General features: G+C 42.3%; 1 pseudogene across 1 annotated transcript in view; it reads left to right on the top strand.

Annotated features, from left to right (window-relative positions):
• Positions 1-14,731, top strand: part of LOC311226603 — a 22,339-nt pseudogene extending 7,608 nt beyond the window's left edge. Inside the window, exons 4-7 of the transcript XR_014621045.1 lie at positions 7,734-8,072; positions 8,445-8,678; positions 10,381-10,486; positions 14,559-14,731. The product of XR_014621045.1 is annotated as an uncharacterized misc_RNA (transcript). The remainder of the gene's footprint in view (positions 1-7,733; positions 8,073-8,444; positions 8,679-10,380; positions 10,487-14,558) is intronic.
• The last annotated feature ends 10,959 nt before the right edge of the window (positions 14,732-25,690 follow it).

Genomic DNA, 25,690 nt, shown 5'->3' with positions numbered 1-25,690 from the left:
TGACTGGCAGGCTGGCTGGCTGGTAGAGCTGGCACAGATGGTTGAGTGACCTCATTCTTGGCTCCGCCTGAATGTGGTCCCTTTCTCTCATTGGTGAATGAAGCAGAAAAAAAATAAACGTCTTCTCTTAAAGAAATATTGCGTAACCGAGAGCGATAGTAATACGTGGGGGTGGGGGGCGGAGGAGGTGATGTCATGCTCCAGAAAGGGTCTCTCTCTCTCTCTCTCTCTCTCTCTCTCTCTCTCTCTCTCTCTCTCTCTCTCTCTCTCTCTCTCTCTCTCTCTCTCTCTCTCTCTCTCTATTTTTTCTTCACTCTCTCTCCCTCTCTCTCTCTCTCTCTTTCTCCCTCTCTCTATATATTTAGTATTCACTCCCTCTCTCTGTCTCTCTCTCTCTATTTATCTTTTTTTCTTTCTCTATATTTTTTCTTATCTCTATTATTTCTCTCTTTCTCTCTATTTTTCTTCACTATCTCTCTCTCACACTCAACTTCTTTCACACACTATTTTCCCCTCTCTGTCTCTCTCTCTCACTCACACATACTGTACTCTCTCAGTTTTTCTCTCTCTCTACCCCTCACTCTATCTCTCTTTATCTCTCCACCCCCCTCCACTCTCTCTCTCTCTCTACTTCTCTCTCACCACATGCTCTCTCTACCCGCTCTCACTCTCTCACTTTCTCTCTCTCCACCCCTCTCACTCTCTCACTTTCTCTCTCTCCACTCCCTCTCTCTTTCTCTCTCTACCCCTCTCACTCTCTCACATTCTCTCTAACCACCACCCCTCTACTCTCCCTCTGTGTGGTAGAAAGGGGAGCAGAGGTTTAGTTTAGCTCTTACAGTCTGTTTAGTCAGATGATACGCGTTAGTGATAAAGATTGAAGGTATCACCTTGCAGACAGTGTAGTTTATTAGCGTACATGATCCTGTTAGCTGTCAGTCTTTACAGCTGTCTCTGCACAGGGATATGATTTGGTTCCATACACGATAACAGACACAATATTTCAGACACTGGGAATACATTCCCTGAGATCCATAGATGTCCCTAGATACCAAGAATATGCAAATGAACCTTGTAGAAGTGGAGCAATCTTCCATTTACTTTAGGCGGATTTTCAGAAAATAGGGCTTAACAGGTTAAAAAAAATGTTTAAAACTTAATTTACTACTTTTTTTATACGATTTTAAAGGTATATAATATGCAAGGCTCCCCCCCCCCCCTATATCTCCATTTCTTGTGAAATTGTAAACTAAATTATGTCATAGAATTACCATAAACGGTTTTGCTGAGTCTGACAGTCTCAGGACAGTGTTGCTTGCATGATTAGAGGTGTAAGAAGTAACAGATGTGTGCCTTAACAATGTATATTGTCACATTTTGATATTGTGATGTATAGACCTGTTTACCTGTTCGCTGTTTACAAACATACCGTGTTCGAGCCAATCAGCAATACTAACTGAGTCACGTGACTATGTTGCCTCGGACCTGCGTGAGCTGCTGGGCTAAAAGAGTACGACGGGGCTCTATGGAGAAACCATGACAAAACCATGACTGAGTGTGAGTCTTTCACCTTTTACATATCTAGCTTTGGCATGGATTGATTGTTTAGATCACTAGCATGGCTAACAAATGCAAATATATTGTATTGCATTGCATATTGTCCCCTTTGTTCTGAGCAGGATTACGTTCCTTTCCGCCTCGGGTCTGCGCGCACATATTTGTCACGACGTCGTCGGCGAACAGGTCTATTGTGTCACAATATTTTGTTACACCCTTAACACTTTCAGAGCCCTTGCTTAACCTTGATTTACCCGTTGAATGCCACCATCCACTTCAATGTTAGCTTAAAAACGCCTAATCTATGTTTTAAATTATGGCTATGTGTCCGTCGCTTTATCAATGACTCGTTTGCAGTCAACATTGTCGAAGCGGATTGTTTTTTTTATCGGTTCATTTTCGTTTTATAGCATTTTGAAAAGCCCTCGTTTTCAAGGAAAATATAAAGATTCCATGATAAAAGGCATTTACTGGAATATTCTAGAATACACAAAAACGTTTAAATTTTTCGGCCTATTTATGAATCGTTTTCAAATAAACGCTAGATTATCGATAGTATATGTGTACATATGCACGCTATGGACGCAAGCTGAAAAATCTATTCTCTTATTTCCTCATGAGCGATGGCGCACACACACATCACACATAGGGCAAACGCTGAGATCTCAGCGAATACAACTCTGATTATCCCAAGACTGGTCAAATAGATTCCTTACCTCAGATCAGATGTTCTCCAAAAATATCATTCCAATTCCTGATCGCCATTCCAAATATCGATCACGCTTATTGATTGAGTATTGGCTGCTGTGAATATATATTCCAGGCTGATTCCCGTCCCGCGATGACTTCCATGTTGATCAGACTTCTTGCCAGCACAAGGAACCAGCTGGCTCCGCCTCTACGCGACTGACCTGCAGGATACAGGGACACAGGGATAGACGATAGGGGGCGCTTTTTGGGAATGTTATACCGCGATATTTGTCGTCGTGGGCACTCAGTGGGGGGCTAATAAAACGAGATATGTCGTCCGTGGCACTGAAAGGGTTAATGAACAGAGACGATGGCTTTACCTGTAAGACCTTGTGTTGTTGCACCTCAGTATAGATACAGGTACCTTTTTGATGGAGTCAGGGACTATGAGGAAATGGTGACACTTTTGACTTTTACTTGACAATAATGACTATTAAAGGGCGGCTAGGTGGCGCAGTGGGCAAGGCGCTCGCCACCAACGCAGGAGATGCTGGGTTCGAGCCCAGCTCTCGGCGTTGCTACCAGCTTGGCTGGTCGTTCATACTAACACAATTGGCAGTATTAGGGGGTGGGAAGCTGGTGGGTGGGGATCGGATGTTGTGGACAGCGACTCCTACAGGTCGGTTGGTGTGCCTGCGCAGTAGAAGCAGGAAGCGACGAGGGCGGCGTGTCCCTCCCACGCAGACCCTCGCCACTGAGAGATCGCGCTGTGCAGGTGAAAAGATGCGACGGCTGCCTCCTCGAGTACCGGAGGGGACACGTGATGCAAGGCTTCGTCCACATTGCAGCCGGCTTGTGGGAGGCATGGCCTAACAACGTTCGAGACAGGGGAGGGTAGAATTGGACAATACGAAAATTGGGGACGGGAGAACAAATAAAAAAATGGCGAGAAAAAGTAGATAAAAATAAATACAAATAAAAATAATGGCGATTAAGTACCTAGAAACTTGAGGAACTGTACATTAACTAACTGTTTATTAACAGTTACTCAAGTCTCTGTTTCAGTGCAAAGAAATACATGCATTTGAGGTTCCCAAGGGGTCTGAATTTAGTTTGGGTGCTGTACTGCACATACAGAGAACCTGATGCAGGGGCTTGATTTAATCTCTTAAGGATCGGGCAAAAATGGGGCTAGTTTATTATCTTTTTTTGACCATTGCATACCCAAAGTCATTTGCGATTTATTATACTTTATCCTTATAGCACATGCATGAGTCTGGTCTCTTTTGAAAGGTAACATTCTGTAGTTTTGTACACAATAACAAATGATCACTTTGGGTGCTAATGTAATAGAGTAACAGAGGTTTGAACCCACTGAAGTAAACGTTTTGTGTACTCACATTTATTTTTACTGGTTGCCAGATGCCTGTTTTTAAGGTCCAGCTGAGAGGTGGGAGCTGGAAAACATGATGGTTCCATAGCCTGAAGTCTTATGTAGTACAGGTCAAAAGTTTATAAAAATCTCACAGAAAATTTGTGTTTCACTAAGGTTTTTGTAATGTGTGTACCGGTAAAAATTCAGTGTGATTGTCCAAAATGGCCGTCCACTGCCATTAACTTCGCCTCTCGGGTCAAAACAAAGGACTTCTTCGTCTTCTTGTGTCACCTTCCCCCACTGTCAGCGCCCGTCTGGGATCGCTTTCGGAGCAGACACTCTTTGGTCAATCATTTTCACAATCAGCGGTCAGTTCAGGACCGCTCACAACCGGACGTGGTCACAGCTTGTCAAATGACACTCGCCGGATGTTTCGTCTTGTAACTCGAGAATGGAATCACACAATAGGTTGAGTGAGGTGACGATCGAAAGGCGGCAAATTCAACTTTCCAACAATGTATTAGTTGATCGGGAGAAACGCAGCCCGGAGCCGACAGACGAGAGCAAAGTGCCGCGACGTGCGCCCGAGTGCGTGACCCGAATACGGGCCGTCTGATCCTTAAGTGGTTAAAAGGTGCCATCGGTTGCTTAACACTGATCTACAAGCTGTGAAGTTTTCACTTTGCTGGATTACACTTGTTGTAAACAGGTGCTAACACTAGGGATGCACCGATCCGACTTTTTCACTCCCGATACCGATACCTGGGTTTGGGTATCGTCCGATACCGATCCGATACCCATTGTCCAATATTTTTTTCCAAAAAAGTTTAAAAAAAGAAAACATTTATCCACGTTTTTTTATTTTTTATATTTAAATATATTTTGTTTTTAAGAATTGTAAAGGATCACAAGTGTGTTTTTGATTTGTTGTAAACAAAGACAGAAAATAAACTTCATTCATTCAATTAATAAACTGTATGCATCACTGTGTGGAAGAGACTGGGATCATTCTTTCAGGCTTGACTTAAAACATTACTTTCCTTAGTGAAACTAAATGTAACAAATTAACACATAGATATAAATGTACTGAATGGTTATCTTATTTTATAAAAAAAAAATAATAATAATCCGATATATATATTTTTTTTTTTTACCCGATCCAGCTATTTTACTGATATCGGCGGCCGATACCGATACCAATATCGGATCGGTGCATCCCTAACACCTCTGCTGATATATTTTATTCCATTTTGACTCTACTTGGCGGAGAGAGGCTGAGAGGAGGAGCCTTGCTAAGCTCCATGCCATCAGGGACAACCCCTCCCACCCACTATACACAGACTTGGCTGACAGGAGAACCATGTTCGAATCTAGAAGACCAACATTCCCAAGATGTAGCACTGAACGGCACAGGAAGTCCTTCATTCCGACAGCCATTAGACTCACTGAGTGACAGTTACCATCTTCCTGGACTTTTACTTTTAAAACAACATTGTCAATATTACACTTACAGTACACTTAATGTAGATCTCTGTATTTTTTACTGTATATTTATATTAGAATGAACATACATTACATAGGAAATGTTAATCCCGGACCGTATTTTATTTTATTATTATTATTTTATTCTTAGGCTTATTTTATTCTTTATTCTTAGGCAATTTTTTGTTATTCTTATTTGTGATTTGTTTGTCTACCTAGATGACAGCAGAAGGAAATTAAATTTTAAACACCAATTTGCACGAACAACCTTAAAACAAAGGTGCACCTCAGTTATAGGTATCAAACTATGGAACTCCTTGCAGAACGATGAAAAGAGTTCCAATAATATATTTCACTTCAAAAGGTTGTGCAAAGAAAAGATACATAGACAGTATAGCACAGTTTAGTATAATATTGCAGTTTAGCGTGTCAGGATGACGTAGCATAGAGTTGTAGTGTAGGCCAGTATGAGTATAGTAATATAGTATATAGCAGCGTAACATAGAATAATAATATATTCAAATATTGTATAATACTGTACCAATATGGTGTAGAATAAATAGTATGATTTAGTTATATGATTTAGTTATATTATAATAAAATAGAAATTAGATAGTATATAGAAGTATAATACATTATATAAGTGTGTGTGTGTGGGGGTGTGTGTGTGTGTGTAAATGAATGAACCTAAATATGTAGTTTGACTGATAGATAGACAAAATGGGTTTATTTATGTTGATTTAATTTGGTTGTGTTGATGTTAAATTTTAATTTTTTTTTGCAAAATGGGTATATTCTGTTTGGTTTTACACAATATGTCTATCGGTGTGTTGTGTGTGTGTAAATCTGAAGACACATGAGAACTCATACAGGAGAGAAACCACTGTTCAGTTTAAGCTGACAATAGACATGAAAAGAAGAAGGAACAGGTTCCAAAACAGTTAGCTATATCTACAATAGGAATATCATGTATGTATGTATACTAAGCAGTATGCACAATAGGAGAAAAAGAAAAAAAGAGATATATAATATATGTGTATATATGTATATATATATATATGTATATATATATATATATATATATATATATATATATATATATATATATATATATATATATATATATATATATATATATGTATATGTGTGTATATGTATATATATATATATATATATATATATATATATATATATATATATATATTAAGGCTGTCAAATATATCGCGTTAATATCGCGTTAACTCCCGATTCTATTAATGCCACTAATTTTTTTAACTCAAGATTAACTAAAAAAATAAAAAACATTTTTTTTTTTTTTTTTTTTTTTACTAGACTTCACTCAGGTGTATTATTGATGCTCTCATTGATACTATGTTTGTTTCTGAAGTGTGTGTGTGTGTGTGTGTGTGTGTGTGTGTGTGTGTGTGTGTGTGTGTGTGTGTGTGTGTGTGTGTGTGTGTGTGTGTGTGTGTGTGTGTGTGTGTGTGTGTGTGTGTGTGTGTGTGTGTGTGTGTGTGTGTGTGTGTGTGTGTGAGATATAGAGAGAGAGGGGGGTGAGAGAGATGAGGAAGGGGCAAAAGAGAAAAAGAGCTGGGAGAGTGTGTGTGTGAGGGAGAGAGGGGGGTGTGTGATTAATCAGCCCTTGTGTGTGTGAATGTAACAAGTTCCTAACGTTTTCTTTCCCCTATTATTTCATGCACACTTTATTCATTGTTTTAAATTATTATTTTCTTTTAAGTTATTTTGTGCATCACTCTGTTTTGAATTTGATGCAAATTTGCAATGCATGAGGGTCATCCTTTTGTGTTAAATGGCTGCACAAAGCAAGCATTTGTTGACTCGCATGTTGATAAGAGTATTAAAACTTGGAACTTGAAAAAGATCTGTTTAAGGTAAAAAAAAAATGTAAAAGTAAAAATGCGATTAATTTGCGATTAATCGTGAGTTAACTATGGACAATCATGCGATTAATCGAGTTAAATATTTTAATCGTTTGACAGCACTAATATATATATATATATAAATAAAGTGTGTATATGTTTTGTACATAAAACTATGAAACTTTTGTAACCTTTTGTTTTTGCAAAATGATTTACTGAATTATGTTTCTTTTTTGTATTATTTTTTGTGTGTAAATAATGTAATGTAAAAAGGGTAGGCAATTATAAGCCTCGGCTTCAGCCTACACCTTTTCGGTCATTTTTTTTTTTTTTTATATTCTACTACTATGCTTTGTAAAAGAAGACTGAAATAAAATCATTCATCATCATCACCATCTTCCTGGACTTTTACTTTTAAAACAACATTGTCAATATTACACTTACAGTACACTTAATGTAGATCTCTGTATTTTTTACTGTATATTTATATTAGAATGAACATACATTACATAGGAAATGTTAATCCCGGACCGTATTTTATTTTATTATTATTATTTTATTCTTAGGCTTATTTTATTCTTTATTCTTAGGCAATTTTTTGTTATTCTTATTTGTGATTTGTTTGTCTACCTAAATGTTTACTGTGAGCGATTAGTAGTGCCAAATTTCCCTCTGGACGATTATTATTCTGTTCTATATTCTATTCGATGATAGCCATACTAATCATATAACCTTTGACCCGCTCCCAGAGATCCAAGCTGGCTCACCATCACCAGCACCACCATCCGGGAATAGTTGCCGGTAGCAACTCCATGACGACCATGGGCCACATGATGGAGTTGATGTCACAGTGCCAGCAGGCGCCGCCCCGGCTTCAGCACCACCACCCCCACCATCAGCTCCAAGCCCCGCCCCTCTCCTACCAGCAGCGCTGCCACGCCCCGCCCCCGCAGCACCTGGCCGACGCCCACGGCCACCAGCTCCACCAGCCGGGGAACGCGCCGCACCCTCAGGTCCACGGGTCGCCGCCTTCGCACCTGTACTCAGGACACGCCCACGAGGCCTCCTCCTTCTCCTCTCCTGACCAGGTCTTTATTTTAATTGTCACACTTGATGTCTCTCATTTCTATTTATTTTTGGCCCCAGAGTGTGGTGTGTGACCCTGGCCCCAGAGTGTGGTGTGTGACCCTGGCCCCAGAGTGTGGTGTGTGACCCTGGCCCCAGAGTGTGGTGTGTGACCCCCAGAGTGTGGTGTGTGACCCCCAGAGTGTGGAGTGTGACCCTGGCCCCAGAGTGTGGAGTGTGACCCCCAGAGTGTGGAGTGTGACCCTGGCCCCAGAGTGTGGAGTGTGACCCCCAGAGTGTGGTGTGTGACCCTGGCCCCAGAGTGTGGTGTGTGACCTGCTCTGTTCTTGGTGTCTGACCTCCGACCTGCTCTGTTCCTGGTGTGTTCCTCACAGATGTCTCCGGATGAGCACGAGCTGCATTCGCCCCAACCCTCTCATTCCCAGCATGCAGTGCACGGCGGCGGGCGGCGCCGGAGGACGGTGGAGCAGGACCCGGACGAGCGCAGACAGAAGTTCCTGGAGCGGAACCGAGCCGCCGCCACGCGCTGCCGGCAGAAGAGGAAGGTGTGGGTCTCCTCGCTGGAGAAGAAGGCTGAGGAGCTCACACACACCAACCTGCAGCTACAGGTAACACACACACACACACACACTCACACACACACCAACCTGCAGCTACAGGTAACACACACACACACACACACACTCACACACACACCAACCTGCAGCTACAGGTAACACACACACACACCAACCTGCAGCTACAGGTAACACACACACACACCAACCTGCAGCTACAGGTAACACACACACACACACACCAACCTGCAGCTACAGGTAACACACACACACACCAACCTGCAGCTACAGGTAACACACACACACACCAACCTGCAGCTACAGGTAACACACACACACACACCAACCTGCAGCTACAGGTAACACACACACACACCAACCTGCAGCTACAGGTAACACACACACACACCAACCTGCAGCTACAGGTAACACACACACACACACACACCAACCTGCAGCTACAGGTAACACACACACACACACACACCAACCTGCAGCTACAGGTAACACACACACACACACCAACCTGCAGCTACAGGTAACACACACACCAACCTGCAGCTACAGGTAACACACACACACACACACACCAACCTGCAGCTACAGGTAACACACACACACACACACACACCAACCTGCAGCTACAGGTAACACACACACACACCAACCTGCAGCTACAGGTAACACACACACACACACACCAACCTGCAGCTACAGGTAACACACACACACACCAACCTGCAGCTACAGGTAACACACACACACACACCAACCTGCAGCTACAGGTAACACACACACACACCAACCTGCAGCTACAGGTAACACACACACACACCAACCTGCAGCTACAGGTAACACACACACACACCAACCTGCAGCTACAGGTAACACACACACGCACACACACACCAACCTGCAGCTACAGGTAACACACACACACACCAACCTGCAGCTACAGGTAACACACACACACACCAACCTGCAGCTACAGGTAACACACACACACACCAACCTGCAGCTACAGGTAACACACACACACACATCAACCTGCAGCTACAGGTAACACACACACGCACACACACACCAACCTGCAGCTACAGGTAACACACACGCACACACATACCAACCTGCAGCTACAGGTAACACACACACACACTCACACACACACCAACCTGCAGCTATAGGTAACACACACACACACACACTCACACACACACCAACCTGCAGCTACAGGTAACACACACACACACCAACCTGCAGCTACAGGTAACACACACACACACACACACTAACTTGCAGCAACAGGTAACACACACACACACACACACTAACTTGCAGCAACAGGTAACACACACACACACATACACCACACACACACACACACACACACACACACACACACACACACACACACACACACACACACGCACACACACACGCACACACACACACACTAACTTGCAGCAACAGGAAATACTAATCCTAATAATAGGTAATATCTATAAGTATCTAGTTTCTACTTTTACATGAGTATGTTTTATTTTTAGTCGTGAGCACAATGAGATGTACCATAATACAGTGAAATACAGTCACTCTGATCTTTATCTCCCATGACATATATTAGCTTTGTTGATAATGACAATAAAAATGTACCATCTCAAATCTTGGACTGTTAATGACCCAAAAACCTTTACATGGATGCCAGGTTTACACTTTACTCCACTGACATGGCAACCGTTCCCTTTGTTCTCAGAACGAGGTGACATCACTGAGGTCAGAGGTCGGGCAGCTGAAGCAGATCCTGTTGACCCACAAAGACTGTCCGGTCACCGCGTGCCAGAGAGAGGCTGGGTACCCCAGTGAGTAACAACAACACCCTACCCCCCCAACCTCCACCCCTCTAGAAATAACACCCCAGATCTCCCCAGTAGTCATCTCTGTTGGGGGGGGCGCCCCCCCCCCACCTACCCTAGAGACACGGGAGTTCTCCCCCTCGAACCGCGTGACGGTATGTCCCGCCTTGTGACACTTGGAGCATCGCCATGTAAAAATGACCAATCTGACAATCCACCAATCGATCACTTCCGTTGGAGTACGATGTCACGGCATCACCGGCGTGGGGGGGGGGGAGACATTCAGGCTATATGCTGGCTAATCCCTTCCTAAAAACACCACCCCATGGAATATACGCAGGTGAGGAAAATCCCCCCCCCCCCCCCCCCCCCCAACAGTTAGAACTGTTAGTTCTACAATGACAATCCGCAGAACACAAAGGGCTCTCGTGTTGTACCCTGAGGTGCGCCACTGTAAACTGCTATCCCCAAACGATTAAAAACCACAGCCTTATTTACAGCCGTACAGCCTGACATCGGTATCAACTCACAGATTCGTATATATCCACATCACGGAAACTATAAAAGAGGGAGGTTTCATCACGTAGCGTGTGCCAAGTGTGGAAACGTTCAGTTCGGCCGATATTGAGTTGAATGGGATCAGCCATTTCCTCGTTTATGACCATGGTCATTTAAACAGGTACCTCAGATGTCAGAATCATCTGCAATGTGCTGCATTGTTAACTAGCTAATGCTTGATATATTGATTGATGTATATTTCCTCAGATAGCTGGGACAAATTTTTATTTTAATATAGGCTTCAATAGGACTGGCACCAACGTTCTGACCCTTCTTCCTTTTGTAGTTTCCTTGATCCCTGTTCGCCGTATTCACTGCCGCTGCCATATTAGTCAAGTCTGATGCGATGTGAGGTACGGAATGCGGAAGTTCATTGATTACCTGGCCGCTGTAGTTTTCATGTTTTGAAATACATGGAAGTGATTTGGTCATCAGCTTTATTGAAATGCGTTCATAGCGATCTATAAAAACAAAATCGTGAATAAGGCGAAGGGAGAAACCATTTGTGGTAAGTTCTGTACTCATCTCTCCCTGTGAAATGAACGATAGTAAGACCTACCCTACAGTATTCCTGTTGTTTTTCTTCATACACTTGATAGATCTACCACAGAAATACTGTAGTGGTCCATAGTATTCCTGTGTTGTTTCCATATACACTACAGAGATTTACTACATACTAGGGCTGACCTCGATTAATAGTCGACTAATCGATCGAAAGGAGCCGTAGTCGATTGCCAACCTCTTAGTCGAATGCAATTTTTTATTTTTAAATGTTGTATCATTCTTTCCAAAAGCAAAGACGCCTAGAAGCGTGGCTAACGCGAATGGTGCGCATACCAGCGAGGCTAACTGCCTAAGAAAACGGGCACAGAGGCACTGAAAGAGGATTTCACCATCTAATGAACACACTAGACAAATATCAAGATGTATCCATCAGAGGACCAATTGCATGCTTTCGCAGAGGACAAGAACTCCCATCAGCCCAAATAGAATGATCCAAAAGAAATTATATTTATTATTATTATTATTATTATTATTATATATTATATATTTTTTTGGCATTCAGGGGGGTAGTCGACTACCAGTAGACTATTGGCAAATTTTGGCCAATCAAAGTCGACTATACAAATCCTTAGTCAGGGACAGGCCTACCACATACATACTGTAGTGATTCATAGTATTCCTGTGTTATTTTCATAAACACTAGAGATGTACTACATACATACTCAAATCTAATTTATTTGTATAGCCTGAATTGCCCCCATGGGCTTTATAGGTCAAGAAGAAACATCACAATAGATCCAGAACAAAACACCATAAAATCCACATGTTTGTAACCCCCCCCAGACTTTCCCCAATGAAGATGAGGACTGACTCACTAAAACCTGGCAATAGGAAGAAAATAATTTGTTTTTTGTAGTTTTTTTATTTCTATAGTGAGATATTAAAGAGATTTAAAAGGTGAATCACTATAGTATTCCTGTTGCTCTACCACAGAAATACTACACTGCATACGGTTATTTCTATAGTGATATGGGAAATAAAAACACATGAATGCTCTAATTTTATTCAAGTTCATTTTGTACGGGTCCCCTCAAGTATTATTCCACCATGTCTTGTTTCATAATCAACTCATATAATGAAACCGATGTTGAATTGCTATTTGAAACGGATTGGATCCAACGACTCTGTGTGAGATTGTCTTCGACACAAACCATCTCAAACCCCGCCCTCTTTTCACGATCCTCCAATTGTAACTCTTGGGGGATAGAGGACAAGAGGGCGGGGTTTGAGATAGGTCAATTAAGATTGTCCAAAAACAAATGGAAATACACGCCCCCATTTTGCACTCCAGCCAATCAGGCTAAAGCAAAACGTTCAATTGAGATGTCAATTGGTTCTTTTTCTTGAGGCCCGTAGTGATGAGAGATATGAAAGTGACGACTCTGCTGCACCTTGAGGCTTATATGAAAGCATCCATGATGCTTGGCCGTAGAGAACACAGAGGGATGTATCTATTGGCATGTTGTTTCTTTGAGATATTTGTATTTTTGTTGTATATTGATCTGTATGTACAGTATTCATATGTCCAAATAAAAGCTATTTTCCTTTAATCTGGACTGATATGAGTGTTTCTTCGTTCATTTGTGGATTGTCTCCCTTTGAGGTGTGAGTGATCTGCCGAGCGTTGTCCTCGGAACTCTAAAGGGGCGCGTTCGCACCGAGGAAACCATAAAACTGTGTAGTGCGTGGAGTGTGGAAACTTTCAGTTCGCCCGACGTTGAGTTGAACGGGATCAGCCGTCTCCTTGTTTATGTTAAATGTAATTTAAACAGGTTATTACCTCAGATGTCAGAATGCATTGTTAACTAGCTAATGTTTGATATATTGGTTGATACATATTTCCTCTTAGATAGCTGGTATATTTAGAATTTTAATACAGGCTTCGATAGAACTGCCACCAAAGTCTGGCACCAAGCAGAGCGTAGACCGCCGGTATTCTGACGTGATGATGACCCTTCCTTCTTTTATAGTTTCCTTGGTTCACACCAGCCTTGTTTGGTCCAGTTGAATTGAACCCTGGAGCGTTTACCTTCGTGTGGTGCGGCGCGTTTGGGTCAGCGTGAACACCGTGATGGAACTCCACCGAACAACCGCACCTGGCTCTGTCCGCCTGTTTGAGGTGGTCTCACCCTGGTCCTGTTTGTGGTGGTCTCACCCTGGTCCTGTTTGAGGTGGTCTCACCCTGGTCCTCCTGTTTGAGGTGGTCTCACCCTGGTCCTGTTTGTGGTGGTCTCACCCTGGTCCTGTTTGAGGTGGTCTCACCCTGGTCCTCCTGTTTGAGGTGGTCTCACCCTGGTCCTCCTGTTTGAGGTGGTCTCACCCTGGTCCTCCTGTTTGAGGTGGTCTCACCCTGGTCCTGTTTGAGGTGGTCTCACCCTGGTCCTGTTTGAGGTGGTCTCACCCTGGTCCTGTTTGAGGTGGTCTCACCCTGGTCCTGTTTGAGGTGGTCTCACCCTGGTCCTGTTTGAGGTGGTCTCACCCTGGTCCTGTTTGAGGTGGTCTCACCCTGGTCCTGTTTGAGGTGGTCTCACCCTGGTCCTCCTGTTTAAAAACAGTAACAATTTCACCTTTGATTCTGGCCCATTTCAAACAAACTCAGGTGTGAACACACGCTAAAGCTTTCTGCGAGCAGCCGGCACTATGAGTTCGACGTTAGAATGTTCAGTTCTCCAAATTCAAATCACGCTGATGTGATCATACACCTCATTAATTGTGTGGTTATTGTTTGTGCTGTATTACATCTGTGTGTGATGCATATACTGTCAAGATATTCTGTACATACACATGCCAGCACACACACATACGGACATATGATAAGATAACATAATTATAATTATAAGATAAGATATTCCTTTAATTTCCCCAAGGGGATCAATAAAGGAATATCTTATCTTATACACATGCACAGTCAGACCTCCAACCACCAACTGTGATTGACAGGTGTCTCTGTGTCCAGCTGCAGGGACGAGCCCGGGAGGAAGTCCCGCCTATGTATGTCCCGGGTCTTGTCCGCAAGCCATCCAACACCACAGCGTCTCCACCTCCTCGTCGTCAGGGGCGACACGGCGCTCCGCCAACACTCTGGATGATAGCCCGCCTCGCCACAGAGAGGAGGGGGTGAGCCACTGATAAGTCGGTCCCAAGATGGCGGGACAAAGATTTCCCAGGAGACTCGGCGGCGGCGGCGGGGGGACGGGAGTTAGGTCCTATACTCCGTCTGAATTCATAAGCGGTCTCCTCGGTTTGCTTTGTATGCTCTTTAAGTATTCATGTCAGGTGGGGGGTGGGGGGGGGGCCTGCAAGTAAACACTGTGATTGGCTCCTCTGTCCGGTCATGTGACGACGATCAGAAATATCATGTGTTTCTCCCACACGTGGACTTTACTTGGACGGACCACGCGGGACGGGTAAAGGTACCGAGGTACATTTTCACCCACCCTGGTAAAGTCACTCCGCGCCTGCCGGTGATCTCTGCAGGTTATCCCACTTTCATGCCGGTCCTCGTCAACTTGTAACATTGGAAAGAAAGTTTACCACCAGGAAGTTGCGCTCAAACGGTCAACCTTGTGGTAAATACCGGGCGGTCAACTTGAACACGGAGTAACATATGATAATATGACGCCGACATACTGGGATTCTTATTGATCAAAACCACCTGCCTCGTGAGAGTGATGTGCTGCGTCTGCTGCCTTGGATCTGATTGGTCCAGACCTTCTGACCCAACTAGCGCACCTGGATGCTGTCGCCTCATTCACAACTTGGTCACGTGATATATTTGTGACTTTTTGAGAGGTGGACCCCGTGGGAAACATGTAATATGCATCAGGGAGATGTTCACTGTTGATAGGGATGCACCGATACCGGTGCCGGGTATCGGGTTGATACTGGGCTAAAACAAGTCATCAGTATCAGATACTGGTACTGGATATTGGGCCGATACCAGCCTAAAACAGGGAATCAGTATCGTAGAATTGACCAAATACTAAAATCCATGAGCAGGAATGAAAGCAAAGCAGCCTGTTTTTCTGCATTTTTGTCACATTATGTAGAAAGAAACATGTTTACATCTCGGATTTGGATTCCGTCTCAATTATTCTTTGTCCAGTTAGTGACAAAGAAACTAAGGAACAGTGATATCAGTGCATCGTTATTGCTGAGTTTAAAGAAACACGCCAACCTTTTGGGAAATATGCTTACTGTGTTCTCCAGAGAGAGACAAGAAGATAGACACCAGTTTCCTCTCTGTGCGTTCAGTAGAAAGCTATCTGGCTGCACGTTAGCCTAGCTTAGCACAATGAATGGAAGCGGACATGACCGGTTAGCCTTCGGGAGATGTGTTAGTTGAACAATGCCTAGGCTAACAGGCCATGTCCGCTTCCATTCATTGTGCTAAGCTAGGCTAACGTGCAGCCAAATAGCTTTCTACTGAAAGCACAGAGAGGAAACTGGTATCTATCTTCTTGTCTCTCTCTGGAGAAGACGGTAAGCTAATTTCCCAAAATGTTGGCGTGTTCCTTTAAGGCATAGAAGTTAACTCTTGAATATATTCAGTTTAGTCTCAGTTCAGCCTCCTCCTCAGAGCTGCATCTCATAGCTAATCTCATGTCCATTGTCTTGTTTCTGTCTACATACTATGATACTGTATCCCTGCTGCTGAGATCAAAAAGAGAGAAACAAGAAAAAACTAGTTTCTCACAAGAAGAAAAACAATCGCATGGAATTAATAACAAACACAGGCTAATTCTCAGTGTCATTTTGGTCATGAAATGTACTCATTTATAAACTTTACATTTAATATCTAAACTTGCAATTCAAGTAAACAGGTCAGTAAACACCTCTGTTTGCAGACGGGAGCAGCAAGCCGCACCATTGGTCCGTATTCACAAAAGCCTCTCTAAAGTGGGAGCGCTGATCTAGAAACAGCTTAGGTTTGTTAGTTTGAATGAGGTTTTGAGGACAAGGGTTCCCGGTCACTGACCCCAGATTAGCGCTCCTCGCTTTGTGAACAGGGGCTCCGATGGAACTGGACAGGTGGTGTTGACGTGTTTGACGGGTGTCTTCATCTTTTCCATTGTTTGTATTGTGAACAGAAGGAGGAGAGTTTTGTTTTCCATTATCGGTGCTAAAAACGACCATTTTGTTAACCCTTTCACTACCACACTACAGACGGTTAACCCTTTCACCTCCACACTAGAGACCGTCTGTAGTGTGGTAGTGACAGGGTTAACCTTGTGTAGTGTGGTAGTGAAAGGGTTAACCCTTTGTCGTGTGGCAGTGAGAGGGTTAACAATTTTGGTAGTGAAAGGGTTAAAACGTTTAGTCATTAGCTCCTTAGATACTGTGACGGACACCTTGTCAACTGGATCATAATGTGTTGAGGACGTCTTCTTTTGTCTTTCTTTCTTTCTCTTTCTTTCTGTCTCTCTTTTCTTTTAACAATCTGATCTTGTGACTTTAGCACAACAACGGCCCTGCAAAGAATCTGCATCTTAACAAGGAATCTAAACTTGTATTGAGTCTTAACGGGTTACTTAACCCTTTGTCGTGTGGCAGTGAAAGGGTTAACCTTCTGTATTGTCGCAGTGAAAGGGTTAACCATTTGGTAGTGTGGTAGTGAAAGGGTTCAATTAACATCCTATTTTCCCTTAAAGCTGCACCGTGTAGGGGCGCTCCAGTAGCACACCACATAGTGCGCTCTGTGTACCTCTACAACAAACTAATCATACAAATGCTTGAATGTTGTTTATAATCTCAACACAAATCCCCATAAAATCACCCTTTGAGACAAAGGTAGCAGGAGGGTAGGAGTCGGCCCACTGCAGCCAAATGGAACATTTCTAGTTTCAAACAGCGCTCCAGTTTTTCTCTTATAACACTTTATTTTTTTCAGATTTACATTCAAAATGTAAAACTACCCAGTGCAGCTTTAAAACAAGTGAAAGATGTCTGCCAGTGAAGTGAGAATATGTCACCCCCCCCCCCCCCCCAATACAATTAAGTTTATTTCAAGGATTATAACCAAACTGGCAACATTATCTTGAAACAAGTTCTGCCTCATTTCATCGTATTGTCGCTGTTGTACTGAAACAAGATAAAGTATCTCATCCAGTTGGCAGATTTCATCACCTATTTTAAGAAAATACTTAATTTAAAGAATATTTTAAGGCTCAATACAAGTTTTACTAAATATAATCTTTACAGGCCCTATATCATTCATTTCTGAACGTGTGGGTCTTATATTTTGCACTATGTCCTAACTACAAGACCTTCTATATTATCATGTGTATTTATGAATTGTGCTATAAGTGCTATAGTGGACAGTGGACACTACTGCCTTGTCCCTTATTAGATCCTGAAGCTGACTGAAAATAACAACGACAAAAAACTGTTTATTTTGTACAAAATAAAGTATTAAAATACACTTTAAAAAAGAGCATGTGTTAAAATAACACAAGATGTATTTGTGCCTAGTTAAACACATGCTGGTGTGTTGAAAAACAGCGTATTAACCCTTTCAGGTGTGAGTTTTTTTGGGGAGGGATTCTTCCTAAAATCTGTTGCTATAGGGAACAGTTTGGACCCAAGTGTATTTCCTGTCAGCTACTGCATTAGCAAACATTGCAACAGGAAATAAACTTGGCTCCTTGTCGAATGTTATTGTTGTCACTTTGAAACTGTCCATAGCTTCCAGTGGCTGGTAGTCATGGTGACGTCATCAAAAACCGGTGTGAATGAACCTGCACCTGAAAGGGTCTTAAAGGAACCCAACATTTTGGGAAAATACACTTGTTTGCCATCTTCCCCAGATTCAGACAAGATCATTGGTGTCAATTTCATCTCTGTGCATCAGATTTGGAGTTGTCGGAAGTTGTATTTGTTCATTTTTTACAGAGCAAGGGCTAGCTGCTACTGCTTCCAGTCATTGTGTTAACAAGCTAGGCTAGCTGCTCCCTACTGCTTCCAGTTCTTGTGCTAAGCTAGGCTAGCTGCTCCCTACTGCTTCCAGTCATTGTGCTAAGCTAGGCAAGCAGGCACCTGGACCTCTTTCTCTGGGGGCTTCTGGACACACAAGAGATTAAACTGATATCAATCGTCTGACTCTGGGGAAGATTGCAAATAAGTGTATTTCCCCAAATATTGGAGTGTTCCTTTAACAATAACTTCAGAAGTATTGGCACTGACGGCAATTTAACCAGCGACCTCTTGATTATCAGAGCAGCCTCCCCTAAACCCGCTGCCCATAAAGAGCGTACAGTATTTCTATGAAGATGTCCTGATTTCTTATATTTGTAAAGCGTACCCAGCTCTCATTCTGGGAGCAGTTTGATACCTGATTGTACAGAATCCTTTTTTTGAAGCACTTAATATTTTCATACACAGTATATTTATCATAGCTCCCCTACGACTGTAGAAAGACTCCAGGGTGCACCCTGTGTGTCCAGTCTCCAGTCCATACTCACATCTATCTACTTTTCACTTTTTGTACTGTACAGATATTCTGGCTATTGCTGTAAATCTTAATTGCTCAAATAAAAACACTCATTCTTGGTATTTCCTTGTGGTTTTTCATTTTTTTTTCTTCCCTATTTTCCAGTATTGAAAATGGTGTGAGTATTTGAAAGAGAAACCGAATGTGCATTATTCACCTGGTCTGACACCACAGCAGGGTTTGATTGATTGATTGAAAACTTTATTAACAGATTGCAGAATGGGTACAATACAGTACAGCTCAATACACACAATTAAGGGGATGCAGACCAGAGAAAGACTTTCGTCTAACGAACTCGATTCTTGTACCGGATCTCCTCACTGGTAAACAAGAATACCCTGAAGACTCTAGCAGGAGCACTCATTCAAGGGTACTACGACTATGCTTGCACCTCATGGTACCAAAGCACCTCAAAGGCGCTAAAAACAAAATTACAAACATCTCAAAACAAACTGGTCAGACTACTGCTTGACCTTACTCCTAGAACCCACCTCACCCCTGCCCACTTTGACAACCTAGGATGGCTTAGAGTAGACGACAGAGTACAGCAACTTGCAATGGGCCTGGTCTACAAGATTCACTACACGACCAAGGTACCCATGTACATGACAAAATACTTCCCAAAGGTCAGTGAATACCACGATCACAACACCAGAGGGAGCTCCACAAATCATGTTAAACCCAGATTCGGCTCAAACAAGGGACTAAACACGTTTCGCAATTATGCCACATCAATGTGGAACGCCCTACCCAAAGCTGTAAAGGAATGTGAATCACTACCCACTTTCAAAAACACTCTCAAAAAACACCTAAGGGAGACTGCAACTCGAAACTGGCCCCTGTAAATGTCCGAACACAACCCCCTCCAATGTACAGTAAATTACCAAGTATGGTCTTGTCAATAATCCAATGTACAGTGTTTGTTTGTACAGGTGTACAGTGTCCCCCACCCACCCCTCCTACCCACCCACCCCCCCCCCCCCCCCCCCCCACTCCTACCCACCCATCCACCTCCAATGTACAGTCCCCCCCCACCCCCACCTACCCAATCCAATGTACAGTTTCTACGTCTAATGTATATACTCTTTTCTTTCTGGACTCTTTTTGTATCACAAACAGTACTGTAATTGCAAATCTGGTATGTCATAAATGTATAGATGTAGCAGTACTGTCTATCGGTATGTCATGTATGTCACATATGTTACGATGAATTGAAAATGGGGGACCCTGATGTAAACAAGACGAAAGTCTTTCTCTGGTCTGCATCCCCTTAACAATTGTATGTATTGAGCTGTACTGTACTGTACCCATTCTGCAATCTGTTAATAAAGTTTTCAATCAATCAATCAATCAATCAATCAAGTCTTGTTTACATCAGGGTCCCACATTTTCAATTCATCAGGAGTTGAGTAGTAACGGATTACAAGCACATTATCATATTTATAATCTCAGGAATAAATCCTTATGAACTAATGTAATGTATATGAAGTCTATAGTCAGTGATTGTACCATGATAGTAGAGACAAAATACGTATGCAAATCCCTGAAATTACCATCAGTAATCATGGTTTAAAATGGATTATATCATTATTTAAGAACAGTGATGAATATGGTGATACATGACTTTTACCGTGGCAGTACCATAGTAACGTAAATTATTGATACAATGGCCGGTAACGTGGTAAAACTGACATTACCATCAAATTACCGTCTTTCTTCTTTGTATTTTGTAAGGATCTTTCTGAGCCTCCTGTCTGTCGCAGTCTAGTCTAGTCTGCCATCTAGTGGCAGGTTTTGATAACGCTTTGATCATGAAACAATGAATGGGAGGTGGTTAAAGCCATAGATATGGTTAAAGCCCCTAAAGTTTCCTAAACAAATGTAAATTGTGATAATCGTATCCCCTTTAAAGGGGAATCGGGAATGCCACCCATTTTAAGAATTCACATGTTCTTCCTCTGAACCCGGGACAGTTCAGACAGTGAACAGTGTACAGTTTCTACGTCAAATGTATATACACTCTTTTTCTGGACACTTTTTGTATCACAAACAGTACTGTATTTGCAAATCTGATATGTCATAAATGTATAGATGTAGCAGTACTGTCTATCTGTATGTCATGTATGTCATATATGTTATGATGAATTGAAAATGGGGGACCCTGATGTAAACAAGACGAAAGTCTTTCTCTGGTCTGCATCCCCTTAACAATTGTATGTATTGAGCTGTACTGTACTGTACCCATTCTGCAATCTGTTAATAAACTTTTCAATCAATCAATCAATCAATCAATCAAAACCGTCGAGCATCACTCTCTCCTAAAGATAGAAATCAGAAGAGAGAACCCTCCAATCAGTGATGTCACTGGGATGTAAAATCTGGGGTCTGACTTGATGAGGTAAAGTTTGTGTGAGCGTTTACACCCAAATGAGGTTCATATTCTATGAGCAGTTGTTTATTGGAATAGTATACCGAGAAATATAACTATGGTAAGGAACAAATTCATGTTTAAAAGAAAGTAAAAAATTGCGATCAGGAACAACAAGATACATTTTGGTCATTGACTTATTATGGAAATTAGTATGGAAATATAAAGGTGATAGGTGACTGGAGACAAGTTATGCTATATATTATAAGTTAAAATCATATATATGTTTTGTTCTTATGGACTGATTATGGAATATGTATTCTATGGTTGGAGAATTGTTGTGATATTTGACTTATGAATATCGAGTGAGCTTTGATTCACTTTTGTTTGTTTTTGTTGTGATGTTTTCTTGTGAGTACTTCAATGTTTGTGGTTTTATATATAAATGTGTATATATTTTGTGGTTGTATTTAAAATATTTGGGACCCCAGGAAGAGTAGTCTCACCTTGGTGTAGACTAATGGGGATCCACAATAAAACAATACAAAATAAATATATATATTCTAGCATTTCTAGAAGGTTTGAGCCCGAATTAAAACCTGTAAGAGCTCACACAAACATTTGAATGGCCCTCATAGAATCAGAGCCCCATTCAGGGGCAGCCATATAGATTCTACATCCCGGTTACATCACAGATCGGAGGGCTCTCTCTCTGATTCCTAGCTGTAGGAGAGAGTGGTGGTGCGTGTTCACAAATACTGACTGAAATGTCCCGGGCGCAAGTAAGCACATAATACGACTTCTTAAAATGGGTGGCATTGGCCTTTAAGGTATCCTAAGTCCGCCTGACCCCATTCACTACATCCACGGAACGCCCTACCCAAAGCTGTAAAGGAATGTGGATCACTACCCACTTTCAAAACCTCTCTCAAGGGACACCTACGGGAGACTGCAATTCAACACTGGCCCCTGTAAATATCCTAACCCAACCCCCTCCAATGTACAGTCATTTACCTAGTATGGTTTTGTCAATAGTTCAATGTACAATTGTGTTTGTTTGTACAGTGTCTCCTCCCCCCCCTCCCTCAATGTACAGTGTTACTTGTTTATACAGTGTGCCCCCCGCCCCCCCCCCCCCCCCCCCCCCAACCACCTCCAATGTAAATTACCCAGTATGGTTGTCAATATCCCAATGTACCCAACCCCCCCCACCCAACCTCCTACAGTTTCTACGTCAAATGTATATACTCCCTTTTCTTGACTCCTTCTGTATCACAAACAGTACTGTATTTGCAAATCTGGTATGTCATAAATGTATAGATGTAGCAGTACTGACTATCTGTATGTCATGTATGTCATATATGTCTATATGAATTGAAAATGGGGGACCCTGATGGAAACAAGACAAACGTCTTTCTCAGGTCTGCATCCCCTTAACAATTGTATGTATTGAGCCGTACTGTATTGTACCCATTCTGCAATCTGTTAAATAAAGTTTTCATTCATTCATTCATTCACGGAGGGCAGAGTAGGCCATACTGAAGGGCCTCATTGGGTGGCATTGCCCTTTAACCCTTTCACTGCCACACGACAAAGGGTTAACCCTTTTCACTACCACACTACAGGTTAACCCTTTACACAATGAAAAGGTCACTTTAAAAACAAGAACGGGAGTGGTTCTTGTATAGTAAACAGATGGATATAGCATGCTAGCATAAGGACACATAGTACAACTGTAGATTGTATAGTATAGTAGTGTACATAAGACCCAGTGCCTCATCCGTAGCTAACAGTGTATTGCACTATCACAGGACCTTAGCATGTCTTACCATGCTTTTTGTAAACTTTATGTACATTATACCTGTTATGTCTTATTCTTATTACTTGTATTATTGCACAAATGTCTTATTCTCATCCTATTCTTATTACTTGTATTATTGCACAATCGCTGCGGGCATGACCCCCAGCATTTCACTGTATGCTTGTATGCCGTGCCATGACAAATAAGACTCTTGACTTGACCCTTTCACTACCACACTACAGACGGTTCTGTAGTGTGGTAGTGAAAGGGTTAACCTTCTGTAGTGTGGTAGTGAAAGGGTTAAGGTATCCTAAGTCTGCCTGGCCCCATCCACTATATCCACGGAGGGCATTAGACCCGACTGAAGGGCCTCATTCAGTGCACACTGTGTGAATATGGTACTTTGTTGTAGTGTAGAACACTGAAAGGCTGTACCACATGATGTAACGCCTTGATCTGTCTCAAACACTATAGGTTTCCTGTTCTGAGATTAACACGGTCTGCTGTTATGGTAACACTGTATGCATGCGTGTGCGTGTGTGTGCATGTGTGTATGTGATCTGGGTTGAGTGTGGTAGGTACTCCACCCTGTCTACTCAAACAAAGGGACTGCTTAACTACTGCCAGACGTCGCCATGTCACACAGACACGCACACACACACACAGACATGCACACGCACAGACATGCACACACACACACAGACATGCACACACACACACACAGACATGCACACACACACACAGACATGCACACACTTCTCTGATGGAGTCATGCTAACACTTCACTCTGCTTTTCTCTCCCTTCTCTTCCTGCGTAATCCCCTCTGCTTTATACAGTTATTAAAGCGGTACTTCGCCAAAAAAAACAATGCTGGTTTATTTCGCACATAATCTCAACACACGTCCAAAAACCTCTAAACAGTTTTGCACACATTCATTTAGTTTGACAGTTTGAATATGGCCACCAGTGATGTCATGGGGGACACTGAATCCTTGTGTTGGTGTGTTAATTACAGCTCAGTGAAATGATATGGTAGCAGTTCCCTATAAGAGTTACTGCTAAATGATAAGGTAACAGTCCCTATAAGACAAGGTGCTAAATGATAAGGTAACAGTCCCTATAAGAGTTACTGCTAAATGATAAGGTAACAGTCCCTATAAGACAAGGTGCTAAATGATAAGGTAACAGTCCCTATAAGACAAGGTGCTAAATGATAAGGTAACAGTCCCTATAAGACAAGGTGCTAAATGATAAGGTAACAGTCCCTATAAGACAAGGTGCTAAATGATAAGGTAACAGTCCCTACAATAATAATAATAATAATGGATTGGATTTATATAGCGCTCTTCTCTGACTGACTGTTGCTCTGACTCAGAGCGCTTCACAGAGTCCATTATTCGTTCATACACAGTCATACCAGTGGTGGTAAGCTACAATTGCAGCCAGAGCTGCCCTGAGGCAGACTCACGGAAGCGTGGCGAATAATCAACGCCTACGGCCCCTCCGACCACCACCAACATTCATTCACATGCATACACATTCATACGAGGCAAGTAGGTTAAGTGTCTTGCCCAAGGACACAACGGCAATGGGATGGACATGGGCTTGAGCGGGATTCGAACCACCAACCCTTCGATCATTGGACGCCTCGCTCTACCCCTGAGCCACGCCGCCCCACAAGACAAGGTGCAAAATGATAAGGTAACAGTCCCTATAAGACAAGGTGCTAAATGATAAGGTAACAGTCCCTACAAGACAAGGTGCTAAATGATAAGGTAACAGTCCCTATAAGACAAGGTGCTAAATGATAAGGTAACAGTCCCTATAAGACAAGGTGCTGATCTTTTTTCCTCTACATCGTTTCATGGAGCTGTAATTAACTCAATGTCCCTGATGACATCACTGGTTCAAACTCATTTACTCTCAACAACAACAACAACAACAACAACAACAACAACTGTCAAACCAAATGAATGTGTGCAAAACTGCTTAGAGTTTTTTGGATGTGCGTGAAATTATGTGCAAATTAAACCATCATTGTTTTTTGGTGAAGCGTCCCTTTTAATGGCTCCGTGACTCGCCTGTAACGTCCAAAGAAACAGAGGATCCTGAAACGGTTTCCTTCCAGAATGTGAGCCTATATATATATATATATATATATATAAAGCTGTCCATTTTGGTAAGAAGCAAAACGTTACTTGATGTTCATTAAAAAATTTCAGTGATCGTCAAGTAATAATTTTTCCCAAAATGAGTCTAAAATGTTACTGTACAACAGCTCATTCGTTTGATAATAACTCCAAATAAGGCACACACGATTTACTTTCTTGCCAGCAAACGTTTTGTAGGAATATGTAGGAATATCCATAGTGATGAAATACATTTTGGAATGAAACTCGTTTTATATGTTACGTATTTCAATACTACAG

Source organism: Notolepis coatsorum (genome assembly GCF_963971535.1).
Source record: "Notolepis coatsorum genome assembly, chromosome: 4".
NCBI lineage: Eukaryota > Metazoa > Chordata > Actinopteri > Aulopiformes > Paralepididae > Notolepis > Notolepis coatsorum.
This window is presented reverse-complemented; position numbering and strand designations above follow the sequence as displayed.